Source organism: Haliotis rufescens, unplaced genomic scaffold, assembly GCF_023055435.1.
Source record: "Haliotis rufescens isolate VD_foot unplaced genomic scaffold, xgHalRufe1.0.p SCAF_10, whole genome shotgun sequence".
NCBI lineage: Eukaryota > Metazoa > Mollusca > Gastropoda > Lepetellida > Haliotidae > Haliotis > Haliotis rufescens.
In genome coordinates this window covers 35,741,272-35,768,695 of record NW_025963780.1, presented here as the reverse complement: position 1 = coordinate 35,768,695, position 27,424 = coordinate 35,741,272, and the positions used below count along the sequence as shown (strand labels likewise).

Below are 27,424 nucleotides of genomic sequence, written 5' to 3'. Positions count from 1 at the left end.
TGGCTGCTGATCCCGTTTGGCTAGGCCTCGTGCCCTCGCAAAATTCCTTCGAAATTTATATCTCCAAAGTTGCCAAAACTTATAAAATGCCTTAGCTTCGTCACAGTTAGACACAGATTTTAAGTATATTAGACTGTTCTTTTGATAATAATAGCAATTATCCCTGTAGTTTATCCAGGTTCCCGTTGGTTAATTCTGACTCGATTGCCGAATGACAAGGGCGACGCCATGTTTGTTTATAAACACTGAAAGTAGTCCCTACTTGACCTTTGCTATTTGCATCTCTATCCGCATATGACCCCAAAGGATATCGTTTTTATCCGTTGGCTTTATCCTGCCGAGAAACCTTCCCATTATATGATAAATCTATCTATCTATATATTAATATAAAAAAACAAAAGATCTATCTATCTATCTATCTATCTATCCGTTGGCTTTATCCTGCCGAGAAACCTTCCCATTATATGATAAATCTATCTATCAATATTAATATAAAAAAACAAAAGATCTATCTATCTATCTATCTATCTATCTATCCGTTGGCTTTATCCTGCCGAGAAACCTTCCCATTATATGATAAATCTATCTATCAATATTAATAAAAAAACCCAAAAGATCTATCTATCTATCTATCTATCTATCTATCTATCTATCTATCTATCTATCTATCCATCCATCCATCCAGACATCCAGACATCCATCCATCCATCCATCCATCCATCCAGAACAAAACCAAGTCTATGAAAACTACAAAGGCGAAAAAAATAGAATACGAGTACGTTTTCGAACTCGAAACACATCACTACTTTCTTAAACTTAAAATACATTCCTGCTTTTAGACTTTGACAACAAATTCTTATTCGTGGGAAATATTTTAGAAATGTGAGTCGACCTTGATACACGTGGAATAGGTTCTCTGTGGCTGATGCACGTGCACTTTGCTCCATCGGGAGCTGATCGTTACAATGCATTGACACTCTTCCAATTCCGTTGCGGGGGTGAGTGAGTGAGTTTGATTTTACGCCGCTTTTAGTAATATACCAGCAATATCACGGCGGGGGACACCAGAAATGGGCTTCACACATTGTACCCATGTCGGGGATCGGACCCGGGTCTTCGGCGTGACGAGCAAACAATTCCGTTGTGTCCTGAACGGGTAATCAGCTGTCAATCGCTTCCACGTTTTGGAAACATGCTGACGGGGATAATGGGAATCTGGTGCCTCGAACAAGGATATCTGTTTCTTAGTTTTTCTCATCAAATGTTTATCTTTTGTTTGTTTATTTGTTTTTAACGCCGCACTCAGCAATATTCCACTTACATGATGGTGGTCTGTAAATAATCGAGTCTGGACCAGACAATCCAGTGATTGACATCATGTGCATAGATCCACGCAATTGGGATACGATGACATGCATCAACCAAGTCAGCGAGCATGACCACCCGATCCCGTTAGTTGCCTCTCACGACAAGCATAGTCGCCTTATACGGCAAGCATGGGTTGCTGAAGACATATTCTACCCCGTATCTTCACGGGTCAAATGTGTATCTAATTACTTTAACATTAGCATCGTTGTAGGTAACATAATGTAACGTAGCATCATGCATAATAGTTTCTAAGCTTTAAAAATTATACAGATATTTCATTGTTAATTTCACATCATGCTGTCTTGAGGCGCCGCAGCCAAGGTTAACTATTGACCGTACGCAAATCATACGAAGCGGGTTCGAGACATATTGGCGTCAAATATTTTTGGACAAACATTGATATCATCCATATGAGCCTAAAAATAATCATTTACATTAATACATTAAAGTGTTTATTAATTGAAATGTGGGCTCAAAGTTTAGTGTTTTAGTGTGTGTGTGTGTGTGTGTGTGTGTGTGTGTGTGTGTGTGTGTGTGTGTGTGTGTGTGATTTACAACCAGCTTAAACTAACTGACAAACAAGAGAGAGAGAGAGAGAGGGAGAGAGAGAGAGAGAGAGAGAGAGAGAGAGAGAGAGAGAGAGAGAGAGAGAGAGAGAGAGAGAGTGTGGTGTGTGTGTGTGTGTGTGTGTTTACAAATTGGATCAGGATCAGAATAACACATAATTAATAAAAGGTTTTCCTTTATAATTATCATATTCACTCATCGGACTTTCGAAGTGAACGTACACTACCGGGAAAAACAAAAGACAGCATACACCCATGTTTGACACAAACAAGAAATATTACTCGATGGTGATGGATTTGAAACAGGTATCATAGTTGTGTTTTTAGTGTTTCGGCGACTGTTTTCAGCCAAGAAGCAGCGTAAAACAATACTCACAAACTTGGGCATGCGCGTCAGCCAACGTGTACGTCCAACTGGCGGACGGTCGTTGTGAGGACGCGGACAGGTACCTTGGTTTCAGTGAGTCTGACAAGGAAGTCAAGATGGATGACCTGTCGGACCGGGAGGGCAATGACCGCGCAGCCGGTCATCCCTTGTTCCATTGACAAATATCAACAAGTCATCTGTTTACTGTCTACATGACATACAGACATATTGTTCTTTATAGTCTTGGCTTAGCGACGAGGTCAGGTGAAATGGGGTTAAACGTCGCGTTCAAGATAATTGCACTTATATAGCACGTGCATGCACATGTGTGTATGTGTGTGGCTGCTTGTACTAGTCCGGACTGATGCTGATTTTATAGTGCTATCCCAGCAATATTTTAGCTATATGACAGCAGTCTGTAAATAATCGAGTCTGGACCAGACAATCCAGTGATTGACATCACGAGCATCGATCCACGAAATTAGGATACGATCACATGTATCAACCAAGTCAGCAAGCCTGAACACCCGATCCCGTAAGTCGCCTTTTACGGCAAGCATGGGTTGCTGAAGACCTATTTTATCCCGGATCGTCACGGGTCTGACGTGCCTCTGTGATCGGTAGGTTGTGTGGGGGCGGGTATACTACCACATCTTATGCAGCTGTTACCAGTGTCGAAAATAATAATTCTAAACTTACTCTACTGATAACTGTCGACATTAACCATGGTAACAACATTCTATTTCAACCTATCTTTTTAAAAGCGTCAAAGACAACAGTTTTATGGTTAAAAAACACGACAAAATAATGCTGTGGTTTTGGGAAAGAAATAAGTATCCTACAGACATTGACTGAACAACGACTTGGTGACAGACCTGCTTGCTTTGCATTGCTGACCCAATAGAATTTTACTCATCACTATCAAACGAAAGTCTTGCAATGAAGAGCAAACAGATTTAACCTACACGATGATTTGATGTGATGAGGAGAATGGATGTGCATGCTGTAGAGAATCAATCTCATTAAAAACAGATCATAGTTCCTCCTACCGCTCAACAAAGATCTGAGGACATCCCATAACGAGTCCCGTGAGAACAACCTTTCATCAGACCAGTCAGAGCGTTGCTTACCAGATCATGAAAGTGACAGTCGGAATGTGTTTTCAGATGATGCAACCCCGATAAAATTTAACACGGGGTATTCCGAACGACAGTTACGGTGTTTACGACTGAATCTTTACAATCTTGGCCATCTATTGGAATTTTATTTTGTTCATTTTTCAAAATTTTAATTGAGAATTTGTCAAAATATTTGTCCATGAGTAGTCGCCAGTTTGAAACTAGTGCCGTAAGCGCGAGAAAGCTGCCTTCTGATTGGCTAATATCGACTGCTTGTCAGCCGTCCCATTGGTCGGTCAAAGTTCGCGAAAGGTCGGTCTTGTGTGATCCGTAATGGGATGTCCTCAGATCTTTGTTCAGCGGTAGCGAGAACTAAGATCTGATTTTGAAATGAGATTTTGTACAGAATATTCCCCTCCATAAACTCCATTCTTGACCTTGACATTGGGTTCGAGGTTATCTGAAGGCGATCTCGTGGATAACATGTCCTTCATCTGAATGTTTTATCATAATTGTCATTGCATGTTTGTATGTTTATGACCGATACGGATATATATGATTAACAGGTATACGTATAAGTTACGCCCTTTAGAGGTTTCTCTTGAAACGAACAGCCATAGTATGCCAAAGGCATTTCCGAGTTTGGTAAGAACTATTTTGTTCTCTTATGGGAAAGCAGATAGCAATTAAACTTCGGGACAGACGAGTAAGATTGTATGGCAGTACTTCCCACGGGCTATGCAAAGTCACTTCCGTTCACATTTTTATCCCATGGAAGCGAGAGCTTGACGATGATTTTGAGGGATTCAGTCGTAAAACCCGTAATTGTCGTTCGGAAAACCTTTTGAAAGTTGCATGATCTGGTAAGCGACGCTCTGATTGGTCGGATGAAGGGTCCTTCTGACGCGACCTGTAATGTGATGTCCTCAGAACTTTGTTTTGCGGTAGTGAGTACTAAGAATTGATTTATTCAAATACGATTGAGAAGCACTTCTCCTTGTCAGTTATTTTCTCCGAAAGCCTTACTTCTTAAAATATATGAAACATATATAAAAACAGTTGGAGCATTATCTGCAAACAGTTAACAAGAAGTCAATTCTCAAATCACAAATGTCTATGTTTAACTGCTGTATGATACCCACTCACACGCGCATTCAGGTAGCTATATAACAAATTTATCTCGAAGACGTTGAACCCCAATTTAACCTCACCTCAAGCAATGCATTTATCTAATTTATAACACCAGATACTAATAGATATTGAACACACTCGCCCCATTTCTTACAGAAAAAGACCCTCTCTAACAGAAATGTATTATTCTCATTGAAATAGCCTTGATCCTCCCAATATGGCGGCGCTTCCGGTCAGACATTGCTTCCTTCGCCTGGGGAGAGTTCTTCCTGTTCTACTTCTATTTCTGTCACTTTCAGGGGGTTACACAACATACGCGGCAGTGTGCACACGTGGAACTACAGTCTGCGCACCAGATGTCCTGCCAACGACATACGAGACAAAGAGAGTACGGGATTATACAACACCGTCAGGTCAAGATAAATATAGATTTTGGAGCTATTTAGGAAATGAGGACAAATTGCCGAGGACCATATGGCACGTGCACTCACTCGGCTCACATTTGGATCATATAAATGTAGTTTTTTATGGCCAATTGAATTTGAAAACATGAAAATATCTGTGGATGTAAAAAGCCTATTGGTTTATGCCGAAACTGAAGTAGCTTCAGTGGTGCAGTGTGAAGCGCACTCTTTGAGAACCGTTATCTGGTAATCCGATAGAACAGATAATTATTAAATATTTTGAAACTCAAACATACATATAGGTTATTATACGGCTGAGTGTTAAACTGTCTTTTGAAACTAATTGTTCATCTACGATGACTGTTATAAACATTACATCAGTACTGCAATACCTCAATAATGTTACTAAGAGCGTGAGGGGCGGCCGGGTAGCCCAGTGGTTAAAGCGTTCGCTCGTCACGCCGAAGACCCGGGTTCGATTCCCGACATGGGTACAATGGGTACAATGTGTGAAGCCCATTTCTGGTGTCCCCCGCCGTGACATTGCTGGAATATTGCTAAAAGCGGCGTAAAACAATACTCACTCACTAAGAGCGTGAATGTAACATAAAGCGTGGGATTTGTTTGGATTGTGTTCAACACCCTCAGTTTGAACCTTATTGATGAACCATTCTTTTAAATTAAACTGGTTATATAGAGCGACGTCAGTGAACACTTTGATCTACCACATGGTTGAGGAGATCCGGTCCAGCGTTCCCCGCAAGAGTGAGTGAGTGAGTGAGTGAGTGAGTATGGTTTTACGCCGCTTTTAGCAATATTCCAGCAATATCACGGCGGGGGACACCAGAAATGGGCTTCACATAGTGTACCTACATGTATGTAGAGAACCGAATCCGGGTCTTCGGCGTGCCGGGCTAACGCTTTAGGCTACCCCACCGCCCCAATTCATCATATAAATTGGATGCGGATGAAGTCCTGAATCATCTATAAATGTCACGATATGATCTCCTCTCCCCATTTGACCAGTTTTACAACCAGCAATTATTGGTCGTTGATATCACAGTCAAACAACAGAAACCGGGTTTCAAATAGCTTTTGGCGACCCAATCAACGAAGAATACATTCAAATACAGTAGACTACGGTTATTACGAACTAAAAGGGACCACTAATTTTAGTTCGTTATAACCGTAGTTCGTATTATAAGTATATACACAGCATAGCTACAGTAGTTGGCCGGGACCAAAAGATAAGTTCGTTACATCGGACAGTTCGTTATAAGCGTGTTCGTTATAAACGTAGTTTACTGTACGTATTCGACTCGGTGGTGTAGTGGATAGAGCGTCTGTCGGAGAGGGGTTGACCCTACCGAGGGAGGCCGCGTCATGCTAAAAGACGTTAAAAGATACTAAGTATTTAAGGGGGATATGGCATTAAGGAGATAAAGCAATGACTGGTCGCGTCTGAGTCATCTTCCCGAGGCAAGAGCGTCCACTAGCCTTTTTATGAAAGTCTTGCTTCCACCCTTGCCACGTCAAGCCCACTTTCCTGTGCTAAATATGATTGGTCTATCGCAGATATCAATAGTCCAACCAGAGAACGTTTCACAAAATCAACTTCCACGACTGTACACTTCGTAAGAAAGTGATTTACCGCTGCCTGTCTTTGTTGACACGAATATGTCTTTTTTATCTTTTAAACCCCCAACAATTGCCTATGTTTTTTGTGTCAGTGATGAAATTGCGATGTTTTCGTTATCTGATCGACTAGGTCGTCGCCTATGGTAGTCGCCATTTTTTTGAAGCTATACGAGACAAGAACAACGATCAGATTGGGTATCGCGTTTTCATTACAAAGGGCACAACTCGTGATCTACGCAAGGTGGTGCCAGGGTCAAGCCAAAAATAGTAGCCTTGATGTGGCAAGGGTAGAAACTTGGCTTTGCTATAGGGTAGTGGACACGCTTGCCTCGGGAAGATGCCTCAGAGTATGCAGGGCAGAGGACGTCACTAGTGTTCCGTGCCTGTCTACCCTCCGGTATATGCAGGGCAGAGGACGTCACTAGTGCCTCGTGCCTGTCTACCCTCCGGATCATGCAGGGCAGAGGACGTCACTAGTGCCTCGTGCCTGTCTACCCTCCGGAGTATGCAGGGCAGAGGACGTCACTAGTGCCTCGTGCCTGTCTACCCTCCGGAGTATGCAGGGCAGAGGACGTCACTAGTGCCTCGTGCCTGTCTACCCTCCGCCGTATGCAGGGCAGAGGACGTCACTAGTGCTCCGTGCCTGTCTACCCTACGGAGTATGCAGGGCAGAGGACGTCACTAGTGCTCCGTGCCTGTCTACCCTCCGGTATATGCAGGACAGAGGACGTCACTGGTGCTCCGTGCCTGTCTACCCTCCGGTATATGCAGGGCAGAGGACGTCACTAGTGCTCCGTGCCTGTCTACCCTCCGGGGTATGCAGGGCAAAGGACGTCACTAGTGCTCCGTACCTGTCTACCCTCCGGGGTATGCAGGGCAGAGGGCGTCACTAGTGCTCCGTGCCTGTCTACCCTCCGGGGTATGCAGGGCAAAGGACGTCACTAGTGCTCCGTACCTGTCTACCCTCCGGGATATGCAGGGCAGAGGACGTCACTAGTGCTTCGTGCCTGTCTACCCTCCGGGATATGCAGGGCAAAGGACGTCACTAGTGCTTCGTGCCTGTCTACCCTCCGGGATATGCAGGGCAGAGGACGTCACTAGTGTTCCGTGCCTGTCTACCCTCCGGGATATGCAGGGCAGAGGACGTCACTAGTGTTCCGCGCCTGTCTACCCTCCGGGATATGCAGGGCAGAGGACGTCACCAGTGCTCCGTGCCTGTCTACCCTCCGGGGTATGCAGGGCAAAGGACGTCACTAGTGCTCCGCGCCTGTCTACCCTCCGGGATATGCAGGGCAAAGGACGTCACTAGTGTTCCGCGCCTGTCTACCCTCCGGGATATGCAGGGAAAAGGACGTCACTAGTGCTCCGCGCCTGTCTCCTCTCCGGGATATGCAGGGCAGAAGACGTCACCAGTGCTCCGTGCCTGTCTACCCTCCGGGAAATACAGGGCAGAGGACGTCTTCGGTATCCAGTTCGTGTTTATCGGCGTAAAAATGTAGGTAACCCGTGCTTGTCGTAGCATCGATGCTCATGATGTCAATTACTGTCGATTACTTACAGACTCATCATACTGGAGTATTACCGAGTGCGGTGTCAAACAACAAAACAAAGTAAAACATGTTGTGACTCTCATAACAGGGTTCAAGACATCAAGTATATTTTCATGAGTTAGTTCTGATGATCAGGAGACCGCCTCCGTGGTCTAGTGGTATAGCATCCGCCCGGGGAGCGGAAGGTCCGGGGTTCGATCCCCGGCCGCGTCATACCAAAAGTTGTTAAAAGATAGTACTTGTTGTTACCCTGTCTGGCGCTCGGCATTAAGGGGCTAAAACAAGGACTGGTCGGCTCGGAGTCAGTATACTGTGTCTGAGTGAGGTATTCATGTTAAACTGCGGCATGGTATCTCTGTGAGCTAGCACTATAAATCGGCATCAGCCCGGACTAGTACAAACAGCCACACAAACACACACACGTACATGCACGTCGCTATATAACTGCAATAATCACCTCACCTCGGATGATCAGGAAATTATAAGGCTACATAATAACTTAAATACATAATAATGGCAAATATTACAGTTTAAGCATTATTTTAATTGACCAGTCACATCCGACCTTAGTTACAGAAGTATAACCTTGACAATTACATCCACTGGTTACCAGACCGTTAAGCTTCGGCCATGGCGGGGATCACAGTCATATAGCTGGAATATTGCTGAGCTCGGCTTTAAAAGAAACACACAAAACCTCTACCCGTGGAATTTACAAGAGAAGCGAATGGCTACAGTGTATGACCCTGTTCAGGAAATGTATGTGTTATCGTACCCCCGAGCGAGGACAGTTGGGACAATCCTTTGAATTCACAATTTTTTAAAAAACTTTAACTCGGCATTTCTATTTGCCAGTCGGGGGGAGTGTCATGTTGCAGGATATAGAAAGTGTTTGTGTACATACTCGGAGATCATGCGCACATCGCACCGAACAAAGCGGCTATTCAGTTATCTCCCTTTGGGCGGTGTTACAATTCGAATGTTCAGAGTTTTTTAAATGAAAACACACACATGGTGATTGTGAACACCGTGCAGTAAAACCTGTCAAAATATAATCTCATTTGTCAGCGGTCACACATCCATACATTAAAGGTGAATCAATAATAAAAGAACAAATATTGACAAAAAGGTATGCACTTAAGTTTGAGAACATCACAAAGCACGTCATGAATACTTCAACTTTATAGTTAAAAACCTTTTGTAGAAATATTTGGCACTTTTGCTACAAACATATAAAACAGTTACACCGTAAAAGAAGACAAGATTTGAAATACAAAAAAGTGAGTTCATAAGTGTTTGATAAAAAAATTGTTTTGTTCTCCGATCTAGGCCCCCCAGCACTCAATGCCCAATGACATTCCTTCGTAACGCTACCTGGAGCTTCACCGTGGTCTAGCGTACCTGTGTGGGTGTGTGTTTACACGAACATTCTTGAGTTTAAGATGCAATCAACGTACTTAACAATGTGGTATTTGAAAACTATTTTACCACAGCAAACTGACGGCCTCTGCAATTTCTATATTTTTTTCAGAAATTGTTGTCAATAAAAGTTTCACGTCTCCATATCCTTTCAACTCATTAATGTCTATCGAAGACCCGATAATTGATGTAGGGTGGGCACTCTGTTTAGTGCCTTCGAATAAATATTTTTCTCAAATCACAGTATTGTTTCATCAACGCAGGAAGTGGATTTAATCTTCAAACTATACGGACCCGTGAAGATTCCGGGGTAGAATAGGTCTTCAGTAACCCATGCTTGCCGTAAAAGGTGACGATGCTTGTCGTAAAAGACTAACGGGATCGGGTGGTCAGGCTCGCTGACTTGGTTGATGCATGTCATCGATCCAAATTGCGTGGATCGATGCTCATGATATTAATCACTGGATTGTCTGGTCCAGACTCGATTATTTACATACCACCGTCATATAGCTGGAATATTGCTGAGTGCGGCGTTAAACATCAATCCAATTCAATTAAACTATACGACCGCCTCGGTGGTCTAGAGGTAGAACGTCCACCCGGAGAGCGGAAGGTTGGGGGTTCGATCCCCGGCTGCGTCATACCAAAGACGTTAAAAGGTGCTACTTGTTGTTACCCTGTCTGGCGCTAAAACAAGGACAGGTCGGCTCGGAGTCAGTATACTGTGTCTGAGTGGGGTATTCATGTTAAACTGCAGCATGGTATCTCAGAAGGCTAGCACTATAAAACCTATTAGTCAAGACCAGTAGGGGTAGCCACACGACAACGTACATACACGTCGCTATGTAAGGTTAATAATCTTGAACGCGACGTCAAACCCGACCTGTCACCTGTGACGTTCCGGGTTAGAATTGGGTTTCCGCAACCCATGCTAACTTGGTTGATGCATGTCATCGTATCCCAATTGCGTAGATCGATGCTCATGATGCCAATCACTCGATTGTCTGGTCCAGTTCGGCATTAAACAACAAATACAGAAACATAACCTCACATCTTCCAAGGGCCGGTGGGGTAGCCCAGTGGTTAAAGCTCATTACGCTAAACACTTTGGTTCCATTGCAGTCTTTGGTGCAATGTTTGAAGCCAATTCGCGTGTGCCCCGCCGTGATACGGTTGGTATACTAGTATTTGTACAAGCGGGTTAAAACCATATTCACTCACCCACTTTTTGCATATATGTTTGATTGCTTGCCTCGGTATTCCAGACAAGTGGTATTCTCCCAAACGTTCGGGATTGTGGTTTTGGACAAGGTGTTATAATCCAACTATAATCCAACATTTATTAATTTCATACTTTCATGCAATTTCTTGAAGACCCCTAAGAGTTAATGTGTAAAATATATTTTAAGTTTCGGGGCAGTGGGGTAGTCTTGTGGTTAACGCCTTCGCTTGTCACGCCGTAGGCCTGAGTTCTATTCCCGACATTGATACAATGTATGAAGCCAATTTGTCGTGTCCCCCGCTGTGATATTGCTGGAATAGTGCTAAAAGCGGCGTAAAACCATATTCACTCACTGTTGTATCTAGTCTGGGATCACTGTTGGACAAAGTGTTTATTTCACTACGGGTAACGGGGAGGCTCTAAAGTAAGCGGGCCGTAAACTAGATTACATCTGATTCCGTCTGGGTTGAGGTGGACTCACATTTCTCTCCTCGGATTTGGGATATCTCTGGTTTGTGTGGACGTTTTCTCAGACTGGTTCCCTGGGTATGCTGCGCTGGCGCTACACTGTAGCGCCAGCGCAGCATACCCATGGAACCTGGCTGACGTTTTCTTATTTCGGATTGCTATGGAGACGGGTCACGTTGATTAACGTGAATCACGGCGTGTTAATTTCGTGGATTAATTTATCGAAATCATTAATACAACACGCATTGTCAATCAACTGTCACATGGGATCACATTCACTTGAAGGGTCAGGATTCAAAATCTTGAAATATCGTTTTTGTAAGTGCGAACGTTCTGTTGGAAAAGACATTCCGCAAATATGGCATTTTTAAAACAACTATAGTTCGAAAGTAATGGCGTTCAACAAAATCGCAATCCAGAAAGGGACAGAGGCTTTGACAGGTTCATCGAAGGCTACTTTTTAAAAATTCGTTTTATGAATCCGCCGACTTGACAAATTGAAATGTGAAAAAATAATATTAAATGCGGTGTCTTTTAAATTCCGCCGACTAGAAATAAGTACATATTGAAAAACTCATTAACTGTCGCTATCAATATAAAATATTTTTCCAAATACTATAATTAAAACGTGTAATGTCGGAAATTCTTGCAATTGGATTTTTTCATTCTTTCGACCTACAAACCTGCATTTTTGGGCCTTAAATCCGTACAATGTCTGGCCAAATCGTCTTTCTATGTTAGCAGTGTAAACCACAGGCCCAGGGGAAATGTGTGATAAGCGCTTCATGTCAGAAACTAAAATTCTACATGAGACTACTGGTTTGGAACTAAATATTCACGTGCGGAACTTGCTGAAACAAAAATAACCACTTTGGCAAGTCTAGATTTCTCCAGTTCCAGGCTGAAAATTAAGCGATTCTCTGTGATCCTCTATATCATATATCAACAGATATTTTATAAGCCAATGTTAACTTAATAATATTTAAAATTAAGAGACTAAACATTTGCCAAGGTAGCCCGTGTTCTCATAAAACGTTTGCTTGTTATCAGCAGCGCGTGAATAAATAAGTGCCCGTATTAAGTGTTACCTAATATATATTTACTAATACACAATATGTCAGTATCTGTTTATGCAAATATACACAGAATATTTATTACCTCCACCCCCATCCCGGGTCGCAAATAAGCGTGTACTTTTCACTTCATATTGAAACGTCTTATTTAAACACAATATATGACATCAACAGATAAAGTATACATACAAAACTGTTTACAATGAGACAATCGGACATGACGAGTGTAAACAGACACAACTATGCACGGAAGTAGCACGATTACAAGCCCGGGCGTCTCATCTGTTTGGGGGGTGGTCGAGTAGCCTAGTGGTTAAAGCGTTCGCTCGTCACGCCGAAGACCCGGGTTCGATTCCCGAAGTGGGTACAATGGGTGAAGCCCATTTCTGGTGTCCCCCGCCGTGATATTGCTGGAATATTGCTAAAAGCGGCGTGAAACCATACTCACTCACACACTCACTCATCTGTTTGGGAGAGACACTCGATGGGCAGAGACTGTCACACTGAGATCCGAGACACGTGTATCCTGCCGTGCACTGTAGCCACAGACACAATAAAGTGTCTGGGTTGAATAATTGTGACAGTATCATGACTATGATGATAAGTGCCGCATAATTTTTGTTCGCAAGCTTTTCACATACAAGTGCTAAGATAGATAAATAGACTGCCACAGTAACAATGATTCACCAAACTTGGACATTGCGATTCTCTCCTACAATATGCATATATGAACACACAATGCCATTTAGATAGTGATCAAACGTAACAAATGTTATATTTGGGATAACACTTTCTCAATACAGATTCTCGTGCTTTTGGGGGGTTGAGTTCCGTGAGGGATTCGAACCCACACTGCCAGAGTGAGGCACCTTATCGCCAGCACACAAAGTCAGCGATCTAACCCACTTAGCCACCGAGACTTCCACAAAAATGAAGGTCCGACGACTGGTAGTCTAGATCACGTACTTTGTGTACCCCTCTGACAAGTGTAAATTGGCACGTCTCCCATGGCCGAAAGCTATGAAGAAAACTAGTTGCCCCACTCTGGCAGTGTGGGTTCGAATCCCGAACGGGACTCAACCCAATTTAGTACTTTACTGAGAAAGTGTCCATATACGTTGGTTACCTAACTACTACTACAAAAAAATAGACGAAGTAGGTTGATACTTTATCAGATCCATCATACATGCGTACCGCTCTGCCTTCTCCAAATTTAGATCAGGTACTGCTCCTCTAAACTTGGAAACAGGCAGATATACGAATATGAATGAAACAGTGACTGTGTTTTCCGTGTAAGGAAAGTATTGAGGATGAATGTCATGCATTGTTAGATTGCCCTGTGTACGATGATATGCGTGAAAGTTTATACGAAAAGGTGAGTTACAGCTATCCCAACTTCCTAGAGTAATACTGATAAACTTATTTTACTTGTTAAATATTATGTATATTTTACAGCCTAAACCTGCTTTTTAATTCTCCGACGGAGAAAAAATATTTTATATGGCTAGTTATACCCCTTTTACACTTAATATATTTATGCTGTATATTCTGTGACATATTTTAAGTCTCTCGTAACCCTTAACTGGTGGGTTCACTTATTTGTCCTGTTATATGTATCTATGTAAATATGTTTGTGAGATGATAATCAAATAAACAATCTGTCTGTCTGTCTGTCTGCGTATATGATTGAGGGTAGGCATCCGTCATTCACACAATTTTCACACATGTGTATATTGCCTTGTCGCAAGCTAATGAAATAACGGATAACATTCATTCACACTGGTCGCGTTAACATATTCGTGACAATACCTGAACGACCTCAAAGCAGTAATAAATTGTCATTATAAATTCAGAATATATACAGGTGTGGTCGTGAGATTCGGTCTGAACCACGCCACACTGATACATGAGATGGGATTACCGCAGTATGTTTACCAACTGCCTGGGAATAGCTCACCTGGGCAGTGACCAGGTGCAGGAGGGTCCCACGGCGTTACCTGTAATTCACCTGTGCATTGTTTACCTGTACATATACCTACACGTCAGTCTATATGACTATAAAGGTGATATATTTAAGAAGCACCTGCTTTGTAGTATAATCGCTACTGTCAGCGAGACATTTAGGGTTATGCATAGACGTGACATCGAGCATGGATGTGAAAAATAGAGGTCAAAGGTGAAAATTGGGTACAAATACTTATAAACATTGTTTTTCACATATTTAGATTTCTGCATGAGGAAACCAACCGTTTGAATTTTGTCTGAAGATAAGATATGTATTCAGATACAACTTCAAAACGAGATATTGTTTAACTTAAAAGTATGAGCCTGGATATTTTTTAAGAAAAACACCTTGCAACTATGTATTTACTGTTGGCGGACGATGTCTTTTTTTCAAGAGGCCTCTGAAGCAAAAATACCATATATTCATGTGAAGGGTGTGTTTGTGACGGGTGCCACCAGTGTGTTTGTGTGTGTGTGTGTGTGTGTGTGTGCGTGCGTGCGTGCGTGCGTGCGTGCGTGCGTGTGTGCGTGCGCGTGTTGGGGGGAGACATCTGGTGTCACCACTATATAATTTTGTAATTTGAAGTTTACACGATACACGACTTTTCCATTGGACGAGAGGTCGGTCACATGACCACTAATATGACGTTCGTATGTGTATGAACGACACATATGACGTTCATAGGTTTTTCACCAGACAATGATTTCTTGAAATCGCGTAAATCACTTCCAAATTCTTGGGGAAAATCCTGGGAATTCCCCAGCAAGAACGCAAACAGAAGCGTTCTGTCTGATCATTTAGACCCTTTAATCTTGAACTCAGCGTTTTAGTACATATTGAGAAACGTCAGAGAGTTTGACTGCATGATCGTTCACAAATATCCTCTCAACTATCGTTCCAAGTGAATAAAACTAAGAAATGCACATCCAAACTATCGTAGTGTCGACTCGACTCTATGCAGACAGTGATAGTCTAAAGCAATCCATGAATTTACCTCTTTAATCACCTTTCAATGATCATCTAATTGATCAATGATCAATATAACTTGCAAGCTCCGACGTTCATTCAGTTTGGCCTTCACTCTATGAAGGTTCATACTCCACAACTCACACAAAGTGATAGTCAATTAATCATTGATAGTGATTCATAAACATAATTATGCTTATGATATACATTGTAGTCAGAATCGTGCAATGGACTCTGGATTTCTTATGAATATGGAAAGGGTTTTGCAGCTTTTATTTTTAGCTATTTGCAAGGACAAGTACAGTTCAGTAAAAATACTTTGATACCCTGAAACAGGGGTCTGCAGGAGAGTAAGGAAGCCTTTTAGGGCCATTTGTTTTTTACTTTTTTCTTGAAATTTCAAGATACGAACTTGACATTTTAAGATGTTATATTAAAATTTCAAGATACTAACTTGAAATTTCAAGATACATACTAAGCTGAAATTTCAAGATAATCATATTGAAATTTCAAGATAATAACTTAAAATTTCAAGTAAGTAATTTAAAAACAAACAACAAAAAAGACAAATGGCCCTAAAATGTTTCCGTAGGAGAGTGAATGATCATGAGACTGTTTCTCTGTGGGGATTCCGAGTTAGCATGGCACCCAGCTACCTATGTCTGTCGTAACGTGACTTGGCTGATAGTGTGTCATCGTACGCCGATGAGTGGATCTTTGCTCATAACATCAATCATTAGTTTGTTGTTAATGGCCGTTATGATGTAGCTAGAACATTACTGAGTGCAGTAAACAACAAACAAATAAAAAACGAAGACGAGACTGGGGGTATTATTTGTCAAACTGTGGAAATAGACATTTCAATGACGTCATGAAACAATGCTTAGAACTGTCTGTACTGTCAAGAAGGATTGGTCTCGGCAATCACCACACGTCTTTGAAGGCATCAGGGTAGACTTGCACAAGTCTCTATGGCACAAATTATAAGTTTAAATCACAAATTCTAGATTATATAAATAATATGGACAAGTTGTCCCGATACGAGTCTGGCGCTTGTCTAGAATTGCCTATTATAAGGATAAAGTACTATACACCCATGGAATAATTCAGTAGAGCCTCGGAGCAAGGCTAGTTCCATGCAATGGTCTACCTTCGTCTCAATGACAATATTAGCCAGTGAAACAGATCACAAATGCCCCCCAGGAGAACTCGGCTAGAAGAAATACCGTTACTCTTTCTCTTGCACTGCCTCACAATCGAGATATTTCCAACAGCCGAGCTTAGCACGGCTGACTAGATATTAGTGGCGAATCTGATATTGAAACTACACGAATCAGCATGGCCACCTGAACAGTTGTTGGTGACTCTTATATAAGTAAACATTAGTATTCTCTTACCATTCGTCCATACAGTCTACTCCTTATGTTACGAAGTCTGAAAAACCGAAGTGGCTATAACGAACTTGTTTCTAAACCCCGAAGGTGTTGGCGTAGTTGTAGCCTGGTGCTTAAGACACTCACTCACTCACTCACTCACTCACTCACGATATCATAATGTCTGTAAAATGTAACTCGTCCTTCTACCCAGAAGAATACCGATTACGCGGTATGATATCCGGTCAAGCGTTGGCGTAAGAATGATCGGTTTGGGTTATTTAATTATAAACAGATTAGTCTGATGCGATAGCATTTGTTATTTGTATGCAACATGCTTTGTTATCGTCGTGCGAAAATATGTTCTGACAGCACGTTCCGACCTTTCTGTGGCATTGTCCTTCTGAAGGTCAGGGTCACGCTGAGTCAACGCTTCCACGATGACAGGATAATCTGTATATTTGTTTAGATGCTGTACGTTTTTCATTCAACAGTAAAGTCGGACGTTTATACATCCTATTGTCGCGATGTTCATATTGTGACGTACATACGCCTCACAGCTTTTACCCTAACTCCTTAACGTCGTGACGTACATACGCATCACACCTTTTACCCTAACGTCGTGACGTACATACGCCTCACACCTTTCATCCTAACTGCCTCACGTCGTGACGTACATACGCCTCACACCTTTCATCCTAACTCCTTAACGTCGTGACGGACATACGCCTCACACCTTTCTTCCTAGCTGCCTCACGTCGTGACGTACATACGCCTCACACCTACATCCTAACTCCATAACGTCTTGACGTACATACGCCTCACACCTTTCATCCTAACTCCCTAACGTCGTGACGTACATACGCCTTACACCTATCATCCTAACTGCCTAACGTCGTGACGTACATACGCCTTACACCTTTCATCCTAACTCCCTAACGTCGTGACGTACATACGCCTTACACCTATCATCCTAACTGCCTAACGTCGTGACGTACATACGCCTTACACCTTTCATCCTAACTCCCTAACGTCTTGACGTACATACGCATTACACCTTTCATCCTAACTCCATAACGTTGCCCGGGTGTCATTTCTAACCGGATCCTGTGTACAACGTTATGGGCATACGTGATGTAATTACAATTTTTGAGAAGATGCCTCGCTTGACTTAAAAAACATTTGTGAATGAATCTAACAAATATTTACACGCAACCATTTCCATACGCCTTTAAATAGACATTCTATGAATAATCCTTCAGAACCGTTCTTGTTTTAACGTCATTCCCTTTCAATGCCCCTGAGTATACAGACACAGCAGGATAATACAACCTGATATCGGTGAGCAATACACTACGTCATCAAGCACCTGCCCCGTGATGCTGCTGCGGACAGAACTCCTGCCGGTTCTAGAACCTTGGGAGATGGAGATGATCTCAAATTTGAATATCTAATTGGAGTGTCATTGCCGTTTACCCATACTGGGGTGATAGTATGGCGTGTCAGCTAAATGGTCGTCGTCTTTTATCAACGATCACGGACATTCCACTGTCACAAGAGGATCATAATCATAATTCGAATTCACGACCCGCGGATCTTTGCAAGGCCGAGGGACGCAACTCTGCACAATGAATCACAGCACCACCCAGCCCGACACAAATCACCAATCGCAGTGCAAAACACATCAACGTCAACTTTTCATTTTTGGTTTCTTTGTTGTTCTACGCCGCATTCAGCAATATTTCAGCTATATGACGGCGTTCTGTAATTAATCAAGTCCGGGATATATAATCCGTCAACTTTTAATCCGTCTACTTAATTTAATCTCCTCTGCGTACTGAAATAAACTGCCGGACAAAAGAAAGTATACACTCAGGTTTGATGGTAACTTAAAATGAAACAGACAAGAAATAGTTATTCGATGGTGACGTACTCTATACGGGTATCACAGTGTGTTAGACCTTGCGTTTGTAGTCTTTCAGCCACTGTGTTCAGCTAGGTAACGTTTTGAATCAAATCCAATATTCAAGTGTAAACTTTCTTTTTCCCTGGCAGGTTACACCATGAATCAATCAGCACGGCTAAGTATTTCGTGCAGATGAATTACATTACATATTTATTTGAATATGTCACATCAAAAGAATTAATATATTGGTATTCAATGTCACATCGGGAACCACTTACATCGGTTCATAAACAAACCACATTCCTGCATATGAACGTCCGGGGTATTTGCCCGAGGTAAACATATCTACTTGAATGACAAATCTGAAGACCAGTGACAAGTTACAATGTGGCAGATCTTGACGACAACGGGCTAGGGGCCTGTGCCAATAGAGAGGGAATAAGGCAGAACCATGAAATCTATTGTTAGTGAAAAGGATTGTATGTAATGAATTTTCACGGCGATAGCCCAGTTGTGTTGAAACTACCACAGCCGTCCGGTGACAGCTGTGGGTGAAGTGAGGCTGAAGCGCTTTTACGATCGAATTGCAATACACCTGGCCAGGGGGGAGGGAACTGTACTGCCTGGATACCATCAGCGTGTGCATGTAGTGTGAGAATGTGGACGTGCGAGAGATAGTGACAGGTAAGAGTGTGTGTGAGAGAGAAAGAGAGAGAGAGAGAGAGAGAGAGAGAGAGAGAGAGATAGAGAGAAAGGGAGAGAGAAAGAGAGAGAGAGAAAGAGAGAGAGAAAGAGAGAGAGAGAGGGTGAGAGAGTATGTATGTATGTATGTGTGTGCCTTGGAGAGAGGGAGAGAGAGAGAGAGAGAATATATATATATATATATATATATATATATATATATATATATATAATAAAATAATAAAGTCCACGTTAGTCCATCATCTTCTTTATATCAGTTTCAGACATAGTACTTTCGCTGTCTCATGATACTCTATCTACTCTAATATCAACTTGTTGAACTGAATAGTTACACTGAAGAGCTGTCATGAGACAGCGAAAGTACTATGTCTGAAACTGATACAAAGAAGATGATGGACTAACGTGGACTTTATTATTTTATTATATATTACATGTACACCGAGTGAACATTTACCTCATTTTTGTATATATATATATATATATTGTGTGTGTGTGTGTGTACATTTCAATGTAAATCCAGCTCTTATGTGTTTATACCTGTTGAACGTATTTCAGTGGAGTTTAAGTTCTACTGTACGAGCGGGTATTCATCTATACATATGTAAACAGCTACGTTCTATAAATACTCCTTCTTGCTTAAAGTAGGCCTTGTGTACCAAGTACCTAAAATAAACAAACACTTTGATAACACTCTGACTTGAATATTTTGAATCCAACACTTGAACGCACTGTGAAACGAGGGCATCAGTCGACAGAAGTCCGCACTTCTCCGAAACCCGGAAATTCCTCAACGACATACCTAAGTTAGATATGAATTAAACCAATGACTAGTTGTGAAACATATCTGGAAGTTAATGAAACATAAATAAAAATGACCTACATTTGAATCAGTACACCTCACTCCTGATATAACGAAGTAGGATGTACTCCATACTCTGATATTACGAAATGTGACGTGTTGAAATGTCGCTTTCAGCGAACCACAGTCCAATATCCGGGTAATTGAACTTCATATCGTTTTAAGCAAGAATGATATAAGACACTTACCTATGTAATATTTTTAAATATATGACTTATATGACAATATCTGCTCTAATATTAACTTGTTTAAGTGAATAGGTAATATGGAAATAACATAAAGGGTTTTAGAGTTAGTGAGTACATTTGTATGCCGTTATAAGCAATATTCCAGTTACGTTATTGAGGGGGACGCAGGCATCACATTGTACCCATGTGGGGAATCAAACCTGGACCTTCCGCCTGACGTGTGAACGCTTGAACCACTAGACTACACCACCGCCCTAATTTTAGAGCATGTTCACTTTGAATTTCCTTCATATTCTGCTTGTCTGCCATACTTCCAAACAATAAAAATGCAGATCTCTTCCTGTGATATGACAACAAATCGTTTTGTTATTTTATTGACAAACCGTTGTCAACCTTTTCTCTTCAAATAATGAACATCCCATCCCAAACTATCAATGGACGTAAACCTATCTGTGTTGCTAGGCCGAAAGCGTGTCCCCATTTTGATTTGTACCATACGTTCCCGTGTTTGTTCTTGTCAAAATTTGACTTGTCTTTGCATGTGTTTGTGACGGTGCCAACATTGGGGCACGAGACGCTCACCTTTTCACGAACGCCTGGTATCATCACTATTTGATAGTGATTCATAAACACATGTTCATGATGCAGTCAGAATCGTTCAATGGACTCTGCCTTTCGCAGAGATTTCTTATGAATGTGGAAAGGGTTTTGTCGCTTTCATTTTATGTTATCAACCAACAATGTACTGTTACATGTATCATTTATCCATATTTATATATTTTTACACGATTATGTTAAGATGCAAAATGTCAAATCTATTCACTGTTGATCTTTAATTCTGGAACCAAGCCCTTCAATTCCGTCATAACTACAACCAGAACTGATGTCATGACGTATCACAGATCACGTCACTTCCTGTTTAAAGGGGGTTGAGTGAATGATGCATTTAACGCCGCTTTGAACAGTATTTAAGTTATATCACGGCGTGTCAGCTAATCGTGGACGATGAACAAGAATAATGCAAATTGTGGACACTAAAATTTACAACTCTGTGAAACCCAGGAGCATTGAAGTGGTCCGAACAAGGATAATACATAGAGCCAATCTGGGATTCGAACTTACAACCTCCAAACTATTCTTTCATCTTACATTAAGCTGACGCGCTGACCATACAGCTGGAATACTGTTCGATCAATTCCCGCATCAATTCCTGCATCAATTCACGCACCGCAGTTTTTTACTCTACGTTAACCAACATATTTTTAGAACTTTATGATAAAGTATAAAACCACATGAACGGAATTATATCAACGTACATGTTAACATAAAATAATCTATCAAAACATTTATGCATCGGATTTCCATAAAAATACCGAACGCCAATCTAATATCTTAGTATATATGTAGCCAGGGTTGTGTAAATCGATAATAAACACTCTCAATGTTTATAGACCATAAACGTTAGGTAAACATATATCTTACATTATGAGGAATAAGGCTTCAATAACCAGAGTCAAAAGACTAGGGTTGTGGAACCTTAAGGACATATAATCCGGGCAAATATTCAATTTCCTGTTAATTAAGTTTCCAAAAGTGTTGATATAGAACGCTGATCGTCTAAATTTTATAAGAAAATATCCACAAACTGATTAAACGCTTAATGTAGCTTGAAATAAACTTGATGGTTCTCGTACAGTTAACAAGCTACACAGTACATGCGTATACGCTTGACCAGCGTTGAATGAACATGATTTGAATCCCGGGACCCAGTTTGACTTTCAGTCTGAGCATGTGAATGCTGTCTGGGGAGAGTTGAACCTTGGCTCAAATAATTCCATTGTGAAATTTTAAAGGATTGATTTGAGACTGCTGAACCGGTCGAGTTGGGGGTAACCTTTGAGGTTTGTGACTTTCTGACATGGAACTAAATGTACGGTACAGGACTGAACGCAGTAGGCACTGAATATAAACGGTGAGGTGAGGTGAAATGGGGTTTAACGTCGCGTCCAAGATTCTGCACTTATATAGCGACGTGCATGTACGTGTGTGTGTGTGGCTGCTTGTACTAGTCCGGACTGATGCCGATTTAAAGTGCTAGCACACTGAGATACCATGCCGCAGTTTAACATGAATACCCCACTCAGACACAGTATACTGACTCCGAGCCGACCAGTTTTAGACCCTTAATGCCGACAGGGTAACAACAAGTACCATCTTTTAACGTCTTTTGGTATGACGCGGCTGGGGATCGATCCCCGGACCTTCCGCTCTCCGGGCGGACGCTCTACCATTAGACCACGGAGGAGGTCTCGAATATAAACGGCCGGACAAAAGAGTGAGTGAGTGAGTGAGTTGGGTTTAACGCCGCTTTTAACAATATTCCAGTTATATCGCGGCGTGTCAGCTTAATGTGGGAGGAAAGCCCGAAGTGATGCAGGTCTCAGACGTTTACCACTTCGGTGAAACCCACGAGCACGGGTATGGTGCTGACAAACCTAGAAACATAATCGGGGCGAACCGGGATTCGAACCCACAATCATAGGTTTCTGGCGTGCCCAAGGGACGCAACTCTGCACAGCGAATCGCAGCGCCTTAGACGACTGGGTCATGTTTGATGGTGGCTAGTGAAACAAACAAGAAATGGTTATTTCGATGCTGATGTATTTGATGCGGTAGCATTGTTGTGTTTTGGACTTTAAGTTTGCAGTGTCACAACCACTGTTTTCAGCCTAGCAACGATATGATAACGTTTGTAATGTTTTGGTCTAATCCAGTGTTCAAGTGTATACTTTCTTTTGCCCTGCAGCTTACAAAAACACCCTCGTTGCTCGAGGAAAGTTAAAGCATTTTAACAAAAATGTAATTTGACTCAACATGGTTTGCATTTCAGGCAATGATGTATGTACAAATGAGCTCATTGTGTCGCTATTTAGAGCTTTCAACTACAATACAAATGGAACTTAAAATGCATTGTAGTGTAAAGCGACCTACTTTATCTTCTTTTAAAAAGAAATGAAGTTTCAATAAAGAAGCCTTTGATAAAGTGCATCTGAATGGTATATAGTATATGGTATCCGTTATGTGTGCATATTGAATGTTTGGTGAAAGTTGTATGCATTGTGTGTGCATATTGAATGTTTGGTGAATGTTGTATGCATTGTGTGTGCATATTGAATGTTTGGTGAATGTTGCATGCATTATGTGTGCATATTGAATGTTTGGTGAATGTTGAATGCATTGTGTGTGCATATTAAATGTTTGGTGAATGTTGAATGCATTGTGTGTGCATATTGAATGTTTGGGGAAAGTTGTATGCATTGTGTGTGCATATTGAATGTTTGGTGAATGTTGTATGCATTGTGTGTGCATATTGAATGTTTGGTGAATGTTGCATGCATTATGTGTGCATATTGAATGTTTGGTGAATGTTGAATGCATTGTGTGTGCATATTAAATGTTTGGTGAATGTTGAATGCATTGTGTGTGCATATTGAATGTTTGGTGAATGTTGCATGCATTATATGTGCATATTGAATGTTTGGTGAATGTTGTATGCATTGAGTGTGCATATTGAACGTTTGGTGAATGTTGTATGTATCGTGTGTGCATATTGGATGTTTGGTGAATCAGTAGGGGTAATTGGGGTCCTAGGCAGCGATGCTCTAGATTGATTATGTGTACAAATTCATTAAGATGAATTTCGAGCACTTTTGTGAGCATCCAGATTTGATCAAGATGTATGACTGCAACCCAGTCCTATGATCTAGTGGGACGACTTCTGGATGACCCTTAGACAAACGAGGAGGACGTTATTATTTCCACGTAACTCTGGACACTAGAACCTATACGGAAGCCTGATTTATGTGGCGTTGCAGTGAAGTAGAAGCGACAGAACCATTTCCATAATCATAAGAAATCTCCACTAAAATCAGTGTCCAGTGTACGCTTCCGACTATATCACAAGCGCGAGTTTATCAATCACTATCAAATAGTGATGATACCAGGTGTTCGCAAGAACAGGGATAATGAAAGTATGGATGTGTCGAACATACTTTAAAACTAAAACCTCAAAATGAAACCTCAAAATTAAGGAAAAGGAAAACTTAGAAACTGGTAAGGCTATGTTTGATATTGTGATCACATTTATACAACTACTGTATGTTTATATTAAAAATAAGCGTCACAATCATTTTCATATTCATAAGAAATTTCCACAACAAAACCAAGTCCAGTGAATGATTCCGACTCTATGATAAGCTTACGTTTATGAATCACTATCAAAGCACTGATTTTAAATTTCTATCTGCCTATGGAGGATATTTATTTCAAAGAAAAAATATTATGCCTTTATCAAACTGATATTAATATGAATGTAGGAAAGTGCTGATGGTTCACATACATCACTGTGATAACAGTATTCATGTATAAAAGTAATGATATTATTTGCTTTGATCACAGAGCGATGATCGTGCGTCTCTCACAATGTTAAAGATAATACACATGTGTCAATTGGCACACATGCACATGTCATAAATATATGGTTTATGAAAGTGATGACCGTATACTTCAATTTCATCAATATGCCAGGGCTTTATGCATGTTTCTGTGTCACAGTCTGAACAAAGTAATGCTCCGACAAAGCCATGCTAGCTTATGTCAAAGCTGAAGTGCATCCTTGTCACAGTCTGAACAAAGTAATGTTCCAACAAAGCCATGCTAGCTTATATCAAAACTGAAGCAAATCTATATGATTAGTTGTCCTTCAGTAATCAGGTGAAACTAGTACACACTAATCCTCTTGGTTTCTGTTATGCTGCATAATACACATGACACACAATGAACACTGTGAAGCCGTCGAATGTCAATGGAGGGGATCAGAATCGCACCCTATCAACTGGCACTACCACAGGGCCATACACGAGATAATAAAGTTATTCTGGAATTGTTTGTGTCATCTGTAAGTCCGCGACAAAGTAAACATGAGTTTCCACACGGACACTTTTGAGACTTAACACGACAATATTTAAATACTTTAACAAAACAACTAACGTCCTTGACATTCCAAGTTTTCACAATGATCGTTGAAATTTTAAATATCTGGAAAATATGTCGAACGGGCCATTTAACAAACACAAAAATATGTCTAAAAGAAGTTGCAGATTGAAATTACTTTCATTTCAGTAATGAAGAGAGTTGTTTCTTTGGTCACTTTCTATAAATACACTTAAAGACAATTCACGGTTTTCTTAAATTATTCTCATTTTACTAAATATTTGGTTACGTGGATCCATGCTTGTCTCGAGACATCTTTATGTCCCCCTAGGGGGTCTTTGCTTTGCTTTATCTTATTTTATTTGCTACATGTGAGGAATCGACAGAAGTAATAAACACATCTGGCTTTTCTGTTTACAGCATGATTGGGCTGACTTGGATAGGGCATGGGGCCACGAGGCCATTAGGACATTGGTTCCTTCTGAAAGCCTCTACTGAAACAGGACTTTTTCTTCGTCGCTTTGAATTCAGTTGTGATTTCCGTGGTTTTAGAACGTTTCTGTTGGTCAATATTGGAATAGAACTTTTGAGCTGGCTGATTGAAGGCAGAAGTTATGGGTAGCTTGTGTTTTACACTCGGCAGGCTAATGTTTGACAAATGGGTTCGAAATCTGAAACTTACTCACCTTGAAAACAGTTTCATGCAATCGACAGTTTGTGATACAAAAGACGAACATTGTTATCTCGAATTCGTGTTATCGGATTCGACTCATTCTCTAGGGGCGGGGGTAGCCTAGTTGTAAAGGCGTTGGGTTGACACGCCAAAGGTCCGGGTTCGATTCCCCAGTGGTCAATTAATGAAGCCCTTGTCTGGTGTTTTCTCACCGTGACATCTCAAAAGCGGCGTAAAACAACACACTACTCGCTCGTGGAAGGTGGAAAGCTTACCTGTGAATGTGTGTGTTCCGCTACAACTGTCCGTGACGTGTCCAGTGAGGGGTCAGTCCAGTAATCCGCGCACAGAAGCTGACAGATGAATGACACTCCGCAAGTTTAAAGCAATCTACACAAGTCCCGACTGTGACGGACTCCCATAGTTACTGTATTTAAACAACTGGATAACACTGTTACCCACAGACCAGCTACAGTGTGTAATCAAGGATGATAATGTCAACACACCGTTTCTAAATAAAACAAGATAAGCATTTCTCGGTCTATAAACAGATTGAGATTTCAGAGTCGCCACAACCGACTCCAGTATGAAACCGATATAACTCATTCATTAACGAAACTATTAAAATCTGCTCAAACCGTTCAGTACGGGCCTCGTTCTGACTGTCAATTGACAGTCCCGGGAGAGTGTTAAACACAAGGGTATATTCGTCCAATTACGACTGTGTTAATCCCCAGTTGTCGTCACTGTGACTATCGAACGCTACGGTCCACACAGTACTGGCTGAGGCTACCGACTGCTCGCTGTATACGCTCAGAGAGCGAGTACCACTGGCGTATGTATGTGAAGGGAGACTCGGCGAGGCGGGCCGAGTTAGGATCGCTTACAACATAGTATTGTTGCTCTACACTCAGAGCCTCCACGCCTTACTCACAGATGTGGGCCCGTAGACAGTCTCCTGTCTGTCTGCCCGAGGGGTGGCTTATATACCTTGATATGGGTGTCAACTCTCCGTGAATAGCCTACTTCTCGTTGTTTGGGGAAAACTTTGTCACGAGTGAAAATATAATAATGAAACAGATATTAGTATCTATATGAACTAAAACATATATGTATATGAACTAAATTTAAAATATATTAGAACTAAAACAGATATATATATTTATATATATATATATTTATATATATATATATATAAAACTAATACATATAGATAGATAGATAGATAGATAGATAGATAGATAGATAGATAGATAGATAAAATACAAAAGTCCAAAGATGAGCTGTATAATTTACTCAACCGGTTTCACGCATGTGATTTTCAAGAGTACAGTTATACCGTTACGCTGTTTCATATACATATGAACTAAATCAAAATCAGATATCTTTATGAACTAAAACAGATGTATAATTATGAACTAAAATAGATGAATATG

At 41.2% G+C, this 27,424-nt stretch overlaps 1 protein-coding gene across 2 annotated transcripts in view; it reads right to left on the bottom strand.

The window, feature by feature from the left end:
* The window catches only part of LOC124131028 (corticotropin-releasing factor receptor 2-like), a 96,242-nt gene extending 69,334 nt beyond the window's left edge, over positions 1-26,908 (bottom strand). For both annotated transcript variants that reach the window (XM_048389986.1, XM_048389982.1), the window contains exon 1: positions 26,264-26,908. The gene's annotated coding sequence lies outside the window, so the exon portion shown is untranslated. The remainder of the gene's footprint in view (positions 1-26,263) is intronic.
* Between the last annotated feature and the right edge of the window lie 516 nt (positions 26,909-27,424).